Source organism: Anas platyrhynchos, chromosome 25 (assembly GCF_047663525.1).
Source record: "Anas platyrhynchos isolate ZD024472 breed Pekin duck chromosome 25, IASCAAS_PekinDuck_T2T, whole genome shotgun sequence".
Lineage (NCBI taxonomy): Eukaryota > Metazoa > Chordata > Aves > Anseriformes > Anatidae > Anas > Anas platyrhynchos.
This window is the reverse complement of record NC_092611.1, coordinates 6,377,269-6,391,777: the sequence shown is the minus strand read 5'-3', so window position 1 is coordinate 6,391,777 and position 14,509 is coordinate 6,377,269. Positions and strand designations below refer to the sequence as shown.

General features: G+C 50.5%; 1 long non-coding RNA gene across 2 annotated transcripts; it reads right to left on the bottom strand.

The window, feature by feature from the left end:
- Positions 1-241: 241 nt before the first annotated feature.
- Positions 242-4,791, bottom strand: LOC106019722 (uncharacterized). 2 transcript variants are annotated; one of them, XR_011804942.1, is made up of 3 exons: positions 3,943-4,791; positions 3,668-3,846; positions 242-2,349 (listed from the first exon to the last, which is right to left on the bottom strand). It is a non-coding gene; the product is annotated as an uncharacterized lncRNA (long non-coding RNA). The 2 variants fall into 2 exon arrangements; XR_002405922.4 differs by having other exon boundaries at positions 3,668-4,791.
- Between the last annotated feature and the right edge of the window lie 9,718 nt (positions 4,792-14,509).

Sequence of the window (14,509 nt, the reverse complement as noted above, 5' to 3'; positions counted from 1 at the left end):
CTAGTACCTGGCTGGGCACAGGCCACCTTCATTTGTATGCTGCCCGTGGACTTCCCTCAAACACCCTGCACAGCCCTTTATTATCGCTGTTAGACTCAGGGATGAATTCCAGCAGCACCTGTTGGCAATTGTGAGCAGCAAGCCAGACAGAGAAGGGAAAGCACAGGGCTGCCCAGGGAGGGATGGACTGCCCCGAGCTGGCCCCTTATAAATATTCCGGTTCACCGGTCCATGGCTTGAGAGAGGTCATCCTCAGACAGGGGATGCATTCAGGTCCCTTCAGGCAAAATCCTGATTTAAGGAGCCTGATCCTGAGCTGGTGGATGAAGCCTGAGTGAAAGCTGCTGATGATGGCACACTGAAGGGGATGCCCTGTAGGGTTTGGCTGGGTGGGAGCCTCCTCTGGGTGCCCCAAACACCTCTCAGAGGCTCGTTGGGGCAGAGTGGCTCTGCAGCTTTTTAAAAACCCCAAATCCCCAGAAACAAATCCCCCTAAAGAGCCGGAGCAAGCCTGACGCTGCTCTCCAAGTGCCAGTTCGGAGCCCGGAGCTGTAATGCACAAAAGACAAACTGTGCTCCTATTAGCACCACATCAATATCATTTAAAGCCCCATTCTGAGGAGGGCCTGGCAGCCCAGTTAATGCACTTAATTTCCCTCTGCCTCTGAATGGACATAAATAATTGCGCAGCGCTAGCCCTCCCCGCTCCATCCTCTCCAGCCAGACGGATTATCTCTTGTTCTTTCCCCAGATTTGGCTTCGGGACGCAAACACCATTTATGGTCACCGATTGTTCTAAAGGCCAAGTGTATAATGTACCATAAAATGAGATTTTAATACTCGGTGGGAGATTAGAGCGGCTCCGTTCTGTTAAAGCAGCCCGCGTTCCCACACTTCGGCAGCCCCCAGCTCCTCCAGTTTACCACCAGGCTGAGGAGGAAATGAAATGGGGAGGCCACACGTGGATCCTGCATGGATTTAGCAGCACAGGCAGAGCTTAAAACCATTGCTTCGGCCCCACAAGCTCCTTGCATGAGATTGCCCATGGGTGAGAGGTGGCTCAGTGACCTCCAGGGATGGAGGAACGGTTCGGGACACGGCAGCTTCCTCCTGGCCATCCCCACCACCAGGCCTCCACGGGGCTTTGAAGGTCAGGAGAGCAGGAATTATTTGTGGAGAGGTCCCGATGGAGGCTCCTGTTGGAAGAGGAGGGGAAGCCCTGCACAGACAGATGGCAGGAACACCTCTGGGACATCGCTCCCACGCTGAAGCATCGCTTTCTTCCTCCCTGCAACCCAAAACGGAGCCCAGAGAGCAGCCTGCAAGCAAGGGAGCAAAAATTTATCATGAATTAATCACAATAGGGCATCCTTCCTCAGATTTCTACAAAACTCCAGTGTGATAATTTAGTGGGGAGAATATCCTCTAATGAGCTTCGAGGAAACCGCAGTCATCTTAATGGGCTTCTTAATGAAGAATCATTTAGGTTTTTATTAACACTGAGGAAAAACACATGGCGTTTGGTAGCTCTTCGGAGCTGGGTGAACATGAATAATTGCTTCAAATGTTCAAACACAAGCACTCTAATGGGCCCCCGTTTGGTGCTTGAAGGGATATCACAATTTTGGTCTTTGGGAAATGTACCCAGAATGAAGATTTGATTTTGGTTCCCAAGCAGGATTTCCAACACATCAAGCTCTGTAGCAACTGCCATCGGTACCATATTGCTCCCAGCTGTTCTCACGACTGGAGATGAAGATCCAGTGGAAACCAGAAGAGAATCTCAGCCCTGGATCTTGCACTGGGTTTGCTCTAGGTTCAGCCAAAGCTCACTAAGAGCAGCGTTTCTGATTTCTCAGTCTGTTCCTACACGGCATCTTCTGTGATATTCCTTTAGAAGTCCTGGCACAGTCTGGTCAAATGGAGGGAGGGCTCATGTTGGCATCAAAGGACCATGGTCTAGCCTCAAAATCAAGAGAGATTAGGAATTCCCTGTGATTTTGTCATTCCTGGCTCACCTCTCAGCTCGGAAACACCAGGTGAGGTGGACTGGGAGACCCAGGAGAGGAGGAAGGAATCACTTATTGTCGTTTACTACCTCAATTTACCTGGCCTAGCAGGCAGCCTGGTGGGTGGACATCACCAGTCTAACGTCAGTGCCGAGGAGCCGAGTTAACAGAGCCAAGAGTTTGATGCTCCGCAGCCGTGCGGGGTTTGGTCATTGCATCACGGAGCTGCAGCCTCACTTCGGGTGCCAGCAGCTCGTTGGAAATGTCTCCGCAGTTACGAGAATGGCTTCAAATGGAAATTGTTCCATCCAAGGGCACAGCAGCCAGGCACTTACACAAGCTGCAAGAGGCAAGAGAGGCGCTCAGAAGGGGAGTAAAGAGGCGATGTTTTCTTTCCCTTGGCTCTGAGGTGCTGTAGGGGTTTTATCCCAGCTTCCCTCCAGCCCCACTCTTTGCATGAGCACCAGGCACCCTCGTGCCCCATGCACTCTACGCAGCATCCCCATCTCCTGCAAGGATTGCTGAGGCTCATACATGGGCTGGGTGGTCCTGGGGAGGTCTTTGTCCTTCCCTGTGCATCACAGAAGAAGTCGGGGGACACCGCTCCTAACACATAGCACCTGGTGAATAAATCACCCCCTTCCTCACCATCTCCATCTGTTTCCCCAGCCCAGCTGCTGGTATCTGTAGCTGTAAGAGGCAGGGATCCTCTCTGCTGAGTGTGTCACCGCTGAGCCCTGAGTGGGAAGCTCCAGCTCCCTTTGCCATGCCATCAGCACTGGGTCAATAGTCGCATGCAGAGATGCTGCCCCAGGGGGCTCTGATCTCTCCCTGGCCTGAGTGAGAGGCTTTGCCTAATTATAACCTTCATAAGGGACATCTGAATTTGTTCCCAAGAGACCAGCGTTTGGGAAAGGCAGAAATAACCATGAAATTACTGTCTTAATCTATCGGCTGCTTACTGTGCAATCAGAAGGCCGGCAGTTACCATACAATTATGGAGTTAATTAAATGGGTATCTCTGCCCTTAAACATAAAACACTACCAGGAGGCACCTGCTGGCTCTTGGATTTCAGAGAGATCAGTGAGACAAAAGACAGGAAAATGGGAACAAGCTATTCTAGGTTAAAGGGGAGAAAGGAAAGGGTGCTCATCATTTTCTTTTCTGTTGTAACAGTTCAGTAGGTGCCAGGAGTTGAACTCTTGTTTAATTTCCCAGATCTGTGCTTTAGTGAAGTGGAAGCTGCAAAGGAAGCTTTTTGCCAAATTCAATAGAATTAGTCAATAATATTTCATTAATAGAGGGGCAGTATCACCAGCTTTTAAGTGTGGACACAGTAATCACAATTTATTCTCAAGCTAGATTTATTCTCCCTGTACAGCTAGCACTAAAATAAATGGTAATATTACCATTACAATTAATCTCTAGCCTTGAAATTTTAGTAATGACTGAGGAAAGAAAAGGAAGCTATCTTTGAGGAGGAATGTTCTGGGGAAGTATTATATGCAGGTGGATTTATTCCACTTTCAATTAAAAGACGAACACTTTTGTTACTCTATCAGCTTTGATTTGCCAGCAGCTTTCTCTAGTTTTATTGCAAGCTGAAATTAGGTTTCTGTTTCTAACAGAGTGAACACCAGATTAAAAGTAGATTTACCCAAATACTCGATGAGCGCCCTGGGCTTCAGCTGAATGGCTCCTGATTTACACCAATTTGAGGACAGCATCCCTGCAGTTTGTTTGGATTCTCCCTCGGGACAGCCCGACACAACCAGCTCCCATCTCTCTGTGATGTGGTCCAGTGGGTTTATGTACAAACCATCCCGGAGCCTGGAGCTGAATTTCTCCTTATGAGTGATGAGTTAAGGGCTCCAATCTGGGGTCCTCTTTCTCCTCTCCCAGCAGTGTTCCCCGGGCCTCTCCATAAATTACCTGTGGTTCTTGTTAGTGCTTTCAGAAGTTATACCCACAGGACAAACAAATTGCCTGCAATTTCTTTCTCTTCTGCAACTCTTCTTCCTCTCACTTGTGCTGGGGAATCTACGAGCTGGCACTCTCCAGCACCCATACCCCATCTCCTAACTATAAAACATTTTGCAAGTCTAAAACCTGCAGGTTCCTGCCACAGAGGAGCTGTGGCTCCTGCAGGGCTGATTTCCACACCCCTTTTGTCTGCTTCAAGAGCCCTCCTCAGCTTCCCTGGCTTCCCCTCAACAAATTAGCAATTGCCACTTAGCAAAGGTAAATTCAGGAGATTTTCCAGCCACAGGAGATGCATCTCCTGCACTACAGCTGGGGATGAGCTACACACTGCAATCAACCCGGCATCTGCTACATGGAGAGGTCCAACAGGCTGAGATTAGCAGAGATTAGAGAAAAGCAAAAATCAAACCTAATCTCCTGGAAAAAAAAATAAAATAATAAAAATAAATGAAAAACATAATTAGTTGGCCAAGGCACTGGGTAAGGATTGAATCATGCTCTCTGCTAGGAAGAGGACCTGGAGCCTAGAGAGTGATAGGGACAGATGCTAGATGAGGCCACTAGATGTTATGCAAACTTCCAGCCCTTCTCTACCACTAATTAATCTGGAATCCCACTCCTGTGCTGAGATTTACCATAGAATTTCCTCTCTGACTGCTCCTGCTCGTGTTTCCAAGAGATCCATTGGGGTGTGATAGCTTGATTCATTTTTGGCTCACTTCCCCGTCATGCCTAAGTGATGGACAATGTGTCTGGAAGCCAGTATAGAATAATAACATTAACTCTGTGTCTAGCAAACAGACTAAACTTAAGAGAATGCTGCCAAAGAAACCCTGAGGAAGAGACAGTGATGAAAATATAAATGATTAGAAAGAGATAAGAGACAAAGAGCCTAAACCTGTCCAGGGAGAGAGGAAATGAAAGTGGGAAAGTGGTATTCAGTGGGTTTAAATCAACTCACTGATTATCACAGATTGACACCGGCTGAAGATCTGCCTCCCTGGATGCTGCTGGGGGAGCTCAGCCCTCATGCTCTGCAGGATGAAACCTTCAAGCTTTCACCAGCATCAGGACTGCAGAGCCTGGCTTTGTTCTGCTATGCTCTTACATCAGTGCAGGGGGCTGTGATGCAGCCCTTTGTACACCTTCTTCAGATGCAGGCAGAAGAGGAAGGAACAGAAAGAGTCAGGTGAGTTTTGGTGCAGTGCCCCTTTACACCCAGGACCCAAATCCTTCCCTCCTTCCCAAAGGGGCACGCAGGGTACAACCACCTAATTGCAAAACCCGAGGGCTCAGTTTGCTTTACCCTGACGTTCAGCATCCTCGAGCAAATCTCAGCCCCAGAATGCTCCAACCTCCATCTTCGTTCCTGGGCTCACCACCCCTTACCTCCAGGACCCCCAGTGCCCCCTCTTCCTTTCCCCATGATGGTCAGCACATCACAGAGAACAAACACAGAGCTGTGAGCATCCGTGTGCTTGTGCAATTAGAGCTTCTGCTTCGAAGCACGTTCCTTAGGCCTGGACAGGTTCCCCCATCCTAGAAGGAGGAATTTATGGAAACGGAGAAAGGTGTTTTAAATTATTCAATATAAATGTAAATAGGAGAAAGGGTTCTTTTGAATAAATTGTGTTATTTATGCTCAGCCCTGGAAAAAAATGGACAGCAGGTTAAGATCTGCTTGCAAGGCAAAGGCATTTGTTTTCCTGCTGGTTGATGCAAATAACGTAAATATGCTTTACATTTTAGAAGGAAGCTTATGAAATATTAAAGCCAAATTCCCAGGTCCCTTCTCCTGCAGAAACGGAGTGCTCCGGAGGGAGACCCGGGGATATTGTGGTGGCGGAGCAGAGGATGGCTGAGGGGTGCGCAGAGCAGTGAGAAAAGTATGGAGAGGGACGGCAGGGAGACGGCTGTGCATATAAAGATGAAAAAAGACCTAGAGGGATGGGTATGCAATGAGGAAGGAGCACGTGCAAGGGATATGTCTCCCAGGAGGGTCTCCCACTCTCCCGTCCCCATGTGTGTGGGTAGGCTGGTGGATTTTCCCGGGGGAGACCAACAGAGAAGGAACAGGGCATGGAAGCCCCCTGAATTATTCAGTTCTTATAAATTAGCGCTCTCTGCAGCTTCTGTGTCTGGAGGGCATGTGTTCATTGCAGGGGAGGGAGGGAGAGGTGAAGGGGTGGTGTAGGATCCCCCTGACAGCACACACCGTGCAGAGCAGGGATGGGGTGACGAGAACTGGGAGAGAGAACCAAGCTTTTGGGGTTTCACCATGTTTCCACGGTGTGACACCTATTTCTTCTTATCTGGAGTTCCCAAATAGCCACAAACCACCACAGAAGTGAAAGGTGAAGGGCAGCTCTCTAGCAAAGGCTAGGGAAAGCTGACGTGTTTCTCTCTGAGCTCCACACATTCCTTCATCCTCCACTCCCCACATGTCCACAGGAGATTTTGACACAGCCAGACCAGTCCTGGCTGCTCTCCCTGGAGCTTTCCAATTAAGCCAGATTTCCTCCCCTCTTCCTTCACACCATGAAGTCCCCCAGCCCCAGGCTTCCCCTGCAATACCCCAAGGACACAGCATCCCCTTTTCCTACCCATAGCCAGAGCAGCATTCCTGGCACCCTGGGGCCACAGGATGCTCCGTGCCACCTGGCTCTTGGCACAGGGCAAGCACTGGGAGAAGTGCTTTGGGTTGGGTTTAAGGTTCCTGATGAATGTCTGCCACTGCAGGGGAAGCCTGGAGCTGGGGAACTTCATGGTGGTCAGATGGGGGCTCTGCTTTAAATCACAGCCACCACCCCCTGCTCAGCTGTTTTGGGCAGACAGGAGGGGGAAAAATGGGATTTATTTTCAGGGGATGGGGAGCACCACTGCTGGACGGGTCCAGTCATAAACCACAGCCCCGTTTCCTCCCCTCTGCTGCTCAGAGGCCAGGCATCTTCCAGCACTTAATCAGAGCACCTGCCAATTAAAGGCAGGGCAGTTGTCAGAGCTTGCTGCAGGGGAAGGAGGGTAATCACCAGCTGTAGCAGGGAGCAGAAGCCACGGCTTGGTGCTGTGTGATTAGCAGGCTGTGCTGCCTCCGGAGAGCAGGGTCCTGAAAAATGCAGGAGTGTGGGCTTGGTAAACATCATTACTGCAGCAGGAGAGGGGAAGGGGCTGCTTGTGCAAGGAGGCTGCAGGCTGCCCTGCCGGAGCAAGGTGACCAGCAGGGTTTCAGAGAGCAGCATTGCTCAGGAACAAGGAGAAAGGCTCTGGGAAACGTCCCTGCTGCTCGAGGTGTCCCCGTGCACCGCTGCAGCTCGTTCCCATCAGACTGAATGACGTGGGACAGCCACGAGCGCATGGGGAGAGACAGCTCTGCGTGCACAGAGCTCGTGTGCTGCACACCAGGGCGTGCATCGACTGCTGTGCATGAGCCAGGCAGCGGGGCTGTGGGATGCACAACGCAAGTTTCTGTCCCCAGTGGCCCCAGTGAGGGATTTGACACGCGGGAGCAGGGTGTGGATATCGGCCGTGGCACTGCCCTGCAGCTGGGGCAGGAGGCCACGCACACGCTGCTCTGACGTGCCTTAAGCAAGCAGCCCAGCTCCCGTTTTGTCCGATTTATTTTCTTCCTTCCCTCTTCAGGCAGGCAGCACGGTCACTTTAGATATTTCTGGGGCTAAACAAGGAACACAGCAAGAAGCAGGCAAATGCAGGGTTTGAGCATCTGCCTTCCAAGGCCAGACAGGTCCGAGGAATCTGAAAAACTCCAGGCATTCCTTTGAAAGGCAACAGGCTAATTTCACCCTTGCCATAGGGGTGTGAGTCCTCTCTGCCAGGAGATCTGATTTCCGAAGCTCTTTTACATTTCTGAAACTCTTTTATTTATTATTTAACGGAATGCCCTTCTCATCCGTAATACCACCAGGACGGGGAGGAGGGAAAGGAAAAGGGCATCAGTTCACATCTGATTAGAGGGTCTGCCATCTAAACGGGGAGCTGCAAGTTGCATTGAACGTTTTTATAAGCATTTTAAGCAGGACCCCCAAAAGAAGACATCAGTTTAAACTCGTTGACTTGATGACTGACTGGGTCATTGCCTAAGTCTGGGAGCTGTATTGGTATTTACCGACAGCGCTCGAGATTCCAGCAATGCAATCATTTGCTTGAGTTCCCCAGGCAATGGCGTACGATAGGCAGCTGTAAGTGGTAATGGATAGAGAAGTGTTAGGGTAGAGAAGTGTTAGCGTGAGGATAACTGGCAGCAGAGAAGGGTTTTTTCCCCAATTCTGGTCTTTAGGGAGCAGCACTCCTGCCCCCACCTCGGGGATGCTGCACCAGCCCCGGCGTGTGCCCGGTGCTGGGAGCGGATCATGAGTTCTCCTGCTGCCAGCTGGATGCTGGTGTTGCCACCAGCTCGGCACCAATTATTTATGAAAGGAAATAGAAACAAAACTGCTTGACATTTGCAAAGAAATCATTACCACGCACTTGTGGCGAATCAGAGCTGGAGTGCTTTAAAGTTCCGCCGTCCCAGCGCTTAATTAGAGACCAGGCGGCTTATGTTTTGCTCTCATGAAAAATTTAACCCCCGGTTGCTTTGCCTGATTCCAGCCAAAATGGACTTTCTGGCCCACCCCCTTCCACTTCAGGGGCGCTCAGCTTTCCCCCTGCCTGGGGACCCCCATGGGCACTCGGGGCAGGTCAGGATAAGACCTCGGTGTGATCCCCAGGAGGCTTGGAGCATCCCTCGGAGCCTTCCCCTTTCCCCCATGCCAGAAAAGGTGGTGCACCCACACGGGGTCACCATCCTCAGGGCTGGACAGGCTTTGCTTAAACCTCATATATTTTTTTTCTGGCTGCACAACACAGCTCCACGTGAGGCTGAGCCAAAGGGCTGGGTTTTTCCCCTTCCAAGCCTTGGTGGCTGCGTGGGGCAGTGATCAGAGCCTGCTCCCCCTTTGGGGTCCGCTCTCATCTGCAAATTTCCCTGGGTGCTGCCACTCGCCTCCCACCCTCACCCCTAAGCTGGGAGCAGCAGGTGTAAGGTGGAGATAAAAAGAGTGAGGAGCACAAACTGCTCCGATAATGGGATCTGTGTAAGCCTCCGCAGTAAATGATCATTGTAGCTACAACTGAATTTCCCTAATCTAGACAAGCCTCTGCTCTCCTCTCCTTCAACTAGCAGTTTAATTTGCATTAAAAAAAAATCCTTCCGAGATGATGTGGATTGCGCCCCCCTCCCTCCCCTCCCCGTGCTTTACAAGATATAAACATTGCGTCTCCTTTTTAAATGTAGCCTCTGGGTAGGGATTCCTGTGAAACTGAGAAGCGGGCCATTTTACAGATAAATGATTTATACAGAAGATGCTATGGATGACCTGATGCTGACCTGTTTGAATTAATTCCAGCATTTGAGCTTCCATTTCTATTAAAACTCCATTTACCAGGGAAGTGAAAAGGTAATTATCGTCCCCAGCTTTAAATCACTCTGCTGCTGAATTATTAAAGGGAAGAATTAAAAATAATCAGGCTTTTTCATTATACTTCATAGAGAGGAAATTAAAGGTGTAAGAATGTATTTTTTGCTTGAATTTAAGTATTCATTTCTGAGATTTATGTAGAAATTGAAATTATTCTCTCTGTGTGCCCAGCTCATTCTCTTTATGAAAAACACACAGACACATGCATGGGGGGAGAAGGGGAAAAAAAAAAAAAAAAGTAAAAACCCTCTTGTAAAATTAAAAGAAGAATAGAAGGAAGAAGGGATTTAACATGAAAAAGTACAGGAGAGTGTTGTGCATTTTAATACCCTTTTTTTCCCTGCACAATTACACCTCTGAGTGATCCAGCAGAGGGAGATTAAGCTGCTACTAATTTCAGATATACAGTTGTAAAACGCTGGGTTAGTTCTTATCAGGAGAGGTAAAAAAAAAAATAAAAAATCCACCTCTGCCTGGCAGGGGGAGGCAGCTGATGGCTTGTGATGCCTGGAGGCTCTCAGGAGCAGGGCCTGGTGCTGGATCCGAGCAGCCAGGGCGTGATACCAGCACCCTCATGCAGCCCCCAGGTCATCCTCATGTGAATATAGGATGGGGATGGATGGGCAGGGGGTGACACGGGAAGATCCAGCAGCAGTGGAAGCGCTCAGCACCTCCAGAAGCAGCCAGCCCTGCTCCTCGCTTGGGATCTAGAGGCAGCGAGCTCCAAGGGCTGAGCGCACCTCCGTGCCCATCGTGCTGTGGGGTGGTTGTGGACACTGCTCTGGGGCAGTCCAACAGCACTTGGCCACATCCTGAAACAAAAAGACCCTTCCTGAAGGACTTTTCTGGTGTGTGTTCCGTGGGAAGGAGCCTGGTAGCTGATAAATCTGGTCTCAGGGCATGAACAAGCATCTCTGGGGTTGGTGCAAGGAGATCCAGAAACATCCATCAATGTGGAAATAGGAAAAGCAAGCTGCAGCCCAGAAGGGAAAAGCTCTTTGTTCAGTTCCAGAGTCAAAAGCAAATCCCCAAACACCAAACTCCTCATCTGATTGCCCGTCCCACTGCCTTCTGCTGCTGGATGGGGACAGGCAGGGCCACCCCATGCCACACAAACTGCAGCTAAACGTGGTCCTGCATCAGTTCCCTGAGCTTTCCTTTCACTGCTTCTGGGGCTGGACCTTGCCAGATCAGCCCTGCAGCTGCACTCCTGCAAGCACATGGATAAAACACCAGGTAGCATGTGAAAAAGGCAAAGAGACATCGACAGCAAACAGCCAAAGCAGGGATTTGCTTCCCACCTCCTGCACTTGCACACAGCAGCTGCTGCCTCTTCTCCCTGAGCCCTGCTCTCCTGCACACCAGAGCTCCTCCTATCCTGCAACGTGAAAATAGAAGTCACAGACGAGTGGGAAAAGCGTAGATGTGGTGCCTGTCTTTCACAACTGTCACAAAACTGAGCGAGAATCTAGGCCAGTCAACATCTGTCCCCGGCAAAGTAGTCAGAAGTTGATATATGATCCAATAGATAAAGAATTAAAGGAGGGGAATATAATTAACATCAGTCAACACGGTTTTATGGAAAATAGGGCTTGTCAGACAAATCTGATTTCGTTCCTTGATGAGATTACAAGTTTGGTTGATAAGGGTAACTGCAAAGACGTAATATATTTAGGCTGTTGTAAGAGGTTTGACTTTGTATCTCACAACCTTCTGATTAAAAAATTAGCACTATGCGATATCAGCGGAGCACGTGGTAAATGGATTAACAATCAGCTCCCTGGCAGCTCCTAGGAAATGGGCTGTCGGCAGAGAACCACGGCACGCGGGAGGCACAAGCAGTGCTTCTAACACATTTCCAGGCTTGGGCTCCATTTTCCTCAATAATCTTGATATGAAAAATTAAATTAATACTGATGAAATTCGCAGGAAGCCCGAAGATCTGAGCAGAGATACGCAGCAATCAGGAGGGGCAGATCGCTCAGGAAGACCTGGATTGCTCAGGAAGCTCAGCTGGCTCCAGCTTCACGTATGAGGACGAGGAACCACAGCAGGACTGGGGAGCAGAGCCACCTTCCCTGGCCAAAACCACAGGTGGGTGAGGAGCTGATCCATCCCTCCCTGGGGAGAGACTCCAAGAGCTCAATCCCTTTAGTTTATCAACCACAGGTTGAGAAGTGGCTTGACTAGAAGGGATAAAAACCTTCATGGGGAGAAAATAGCAGGTACTAAACGCCTCGTTAATCTCATAAAAGAGGCGTAAGAATGGCCTGGTGATTGCAAGGGGAAGCCAGAGGAGCTCAAATAAGAAGTTAGGCCCAACTCTTTCACTACAAAGCGATTAAATGTTAACAGGTTTCCAGGAGAGCAGCACTTCCTCAAGCTCCAGAATCATCTTGTGCTTTTGTGAAAGTGCTGCGTTAAGCACCAAAAAGTCAAAGAGCTCCTGTTTGTCCCCTTAGGATAGAAAGTGAACAGAAAACCCGAAAAGGCTTCTCCAGGTGCTCCCTGCTTAGGGAAAAATTGCTGCCCATTGCCCTGTTCTCAGCCATGTCCTGTGCTGCTGCTCCTGGCTCTCCGTGCGCCTTTCCCCTTCCCTGGGGAGGGAACAGAGCCAGCCCCCGGGGTGGCACGCTGCCCAGCCTGTCCCAAAGGCACACACTCTGCCCCTTCATGGGCTCTCCTTCCATCCCCCTGGCTTTAACCCAGGACCAGACACCCCAGGCTGTACCACCCTCCTGCTCCACATCAGCCCCTAAGCTCCCGGTCTCCAGCAGCCCTACGTTTTCACCATATTCTGCTCAGAACTTAAACTACCAGATCTCCCGGGCAATTAATTTATTATCCCTTTAACTGCCTGAAGAGAACTCACAGCCCTTATAATAATACTTTACATCTCTCCGGGGTTTTCCTGCAAGGATCTCAAAGAGCTGTGCAAATATCTGTTATTCCTTGTGCTCCCACACGTGGCATTCCCTTCCATCCTGCAGACGTGGAGGCAGAAGAGATGACGTGCTCTGCTCTGTGCCATATATTGCGGCGGGGATTTGAGGGCAGGAGGCTCAGCTGGCCGTGCTCTTCACCAAATTGCACGGCCACACCAGGAGGAACAAACCCAGGAGCCAACTCACCTGCTGCTGGCCGAGGTGCTCAAGGCAGCCCCCAGAAAACGTGGTGGGGCTGGGGGAGATGTCACCATCACGGGGTGAAGAGTAAGCGTAGCCAACCTGAGCTTTTGGCGAATATTAATGAAAATATCTATTTTCAAATATACAACATATAAAATTAATAGACCTGCCGTGTGCTGTCCTGTGTGGCCCTCAGGCTGGACAGTCCCCACACGTGTCCTTCACACCCAGCTTTGCCTTTGCCCTTTGATACCAGGCTGCCTTGTGCAGATGAGGACATGGAGACATTTCACATGCTTGCTCAGTTGCTTTTTCTCCAACACCCTCACATCCACTGGGATAGAAATTTTGATTTAAAAAGTCACGGAAAACCTTTTGGTAAAACAGAAACAGCTTCGGCACCTAGAAAGGAATGCCTTTATTTTTCATTCTAGACCTGCCCTGGCAGCACACGACTTTTACACTATTTTCTTTTCAAGAAACAATTGAAAAGAAATATTGCAGCTGGCCCCCCAAAAAATATTTCTTTCAAAGAGTCCTATTTCAGGGGCAAGAGGAACACGGGATTCGAATTCAGAACCGAATAGACATCCTCAGTGCATGGGTGGATGGGTGTTGAGACAGAGGGATGGGAGACAGGTGAGCAGGTAAGCAAGGGGCGGGTGGGTGTTGTGGGTGGATGAGCAGAGAGAAATGTGGATGGAGGAAGCAGAGGTGAGCAGGGAGGTGAGCTGGGGCCAGGGATGCTCAGGGGGGCACTCAGCAGCAGCTCCTGTCCCCCTGCTCGCACCGGGCTGATGTTGCCTCGTCTCCCCCCGGGTGCAGGCAGCCTCTCTCTATGATTTTTCCTTTGTGTTCCTGCTCCTTCCACCCCCGCCGCCACCCTCCTGTTCTCCAGTCACTTCACACCGCAGCCTGATTAGTGTAAATATTGCCACCAAACAGGAGCTGTCTGAGCAGACACCTTCCCGTGTACCTCCCCTCCCTCCCCGCCACGCCAGGCTGTAATGAGCCGGGAGAAACCGCTGCTGAGAGGTGTCAGAACAATTTCTATTAAACATAATTTCCTAATGAAAAGGTTATAAGTGACTGTGTCAGAGCTGATCAGCATTCAGCCTCCCCGTCACAGCACGGTCCCCTTCCAGCAGCCTAACTGGGGTGGCTGCGAGCCCTGTCCTTTATCGGAGCGGGTCCTGCACCAGCATCTCCATCCTGCGCAGGAGATGAGCACCCTGACCCTCTCCCAGCTCCCCTCCAGATCCCAGCCTGTCCCTTACATCCAGGGAACCGTCCCCTCTCAGGGAGGACTCCTTCCTTGCCTCCAGCACTTTCCTCAATTCACCCACACCCCGCTCCTTCCTGCTCCTCCTTCCCTCCCACCCTTCCTTTTCCGTCTTTCCCAAGCCACTAGAGAGGATTGAAGACAGGATTACTCAATGATAACAACAGCCACCATCCTAAATCCAGTCAGGGATGGTGGCTAATCCCTTTAATGAGTTGCTGTAGCTCTGGCAGCTGAGCTAGCCTGCATGCTAACTCACCAGCTCTCCCCTTCTCCTCCCAGACAGACGCTGCTGAGCCAAGGCTGCAGCCCGAGAGGTTGCTCTCAGCAATGGGAAGCAGCCCAGAGCCCTCCTGGGATCCCTTTGGCACTAGGGGAGCCGGCTCAGAGAGCCCTGGGCATGCTGCAAGTGGCCAGAGATGTCCCTGGCACCCCATGGCAGGGCAGAGCCCAGCGCCCACCCATCCCATGGAGGGGATGCAGCTGGGGCAGGGCAGGACGGCATCCCACCAGCAGAATAAGATGATATTTGTAAAGCAAAACCCTCGCCGGGATGGGAGCAGGCACCAAAACACAGGACACAGCTGGCCCCAGAGCACGGGGCCGAGCTGCTCACACCATGCTCCTGC